Below are 975 nucleotides of genomic sequence, written 5' to 3'. Positions count from 1 at the left end.
CACCGGGCCTCTCCCAGGGCCTCCCCACCCCCTGCCACCCTCTTCTAGGGCACGGGGCCCATTGGCCAGAGGTGGGTCTGGTTTGGGCAGATCCCAAGCTTGGTGGCCTCAATGTCACCCTTTGTCTCCTAGAGAGCCTGCCAGCCCCCTGCCCATCCCCTGGGTGGCTGTCTCTGATGTTTCTCTGGGTCTCTCTCTGCCCGCCCCCCATCTGTGTGCCTTTGCTCCGACCTCCCCCCTCAATCCTCTCCCCCGACTCAGGGGGAGGCACAGCGAGGGAACTAGGGCAGCGGTAGGCGTGGGGGGGGGGCTGTACATACAAGCTGGGTGGCAGCGATGCTGGGCCGCAGGAAGATGCAGGCAGGCCCCACCAGGCTGCTGAGCACCGAGTAGCCCTGGACGCCCCGTCTGGGGCCCCCCGGCTCCTTGGGGCTGTGGGGGGAGCCCCCTGGGCGGGAGCCGGGCCACAGCCAACTGCCCTGCAGCAGAGCCGGCCATGAGGTGGGGCAGTGGTTCCTCTGCACCCCTACCCACCAGCCTCTCCTGACGTTGGCACCTGGCACAGGAGAGAGGGGCCCTCACCTACTGTCACTCTAGGCTGGAGGGGCCCCCCTTACTGTGCAGTTGGGCAAACCTGAGGCTCAGGAAGCGCAAAGGACTTGGCCAAGGCCACTCAGAGAGCCAGAGGCGGAGCGAGACCTTGAGCTCAAGCTCTGGGTCCCCCAGCAGAGAGCAGGGTCGGCCAGCAGGTTGGGCAGCTGGGGGCCTGCTGAGCTTGGTGTGACAGGGGTAGGCCCAGTGGGAACCAACCCCCCATCCTCCCAACCCCCGTCCCCTTCTAAACCCTGCTCTGCCTCACACAGGGCCCTGCCCACCCACCTGACCCTCCCAGGGTCCAGCCCAGGCTCCTGGCCCTGGCTGCTCCCCCTTCGCCCCCTACCTGAGGTCCCCAGTGTCGGGGCCGCTTGGCACAGT

The 975-nt window shown here is 67.6% G+C and overlaps 1 protein-coding gene across 1 annotated transcript in view; it reads right to left on the bottom strand.

The window, feature by feature from the left end:
- CABP2 (calcium binding protein 2) overlaps positions 1 to 975 on the bottom strand; it is a 6031-nt gene that overhangs the window by 3155 nt on the left and 1901 nt on the right. The window lies entirely within an intron of this gene.

Source organism: Myotis davidii, unplaced genomic scaffold, assembly GCF_000327345.1.
Source record: "Myotis davidii unplaced genomic scaffold, ASM32734v1 scaffold425, whole genome shotgun sequence".
Classification (NCBI taxonomy): Eukaryota; Metazoa; Chordata; class Mammalia; order Chiroptera; family Vespertilionidae; genus Myotis; species Myotis davidii.
The sequence above is the reverse complement of the archived record's forward strand: the minus strand, read 5'-3'. Positions and strand labels throughout refer to the sequence as shown.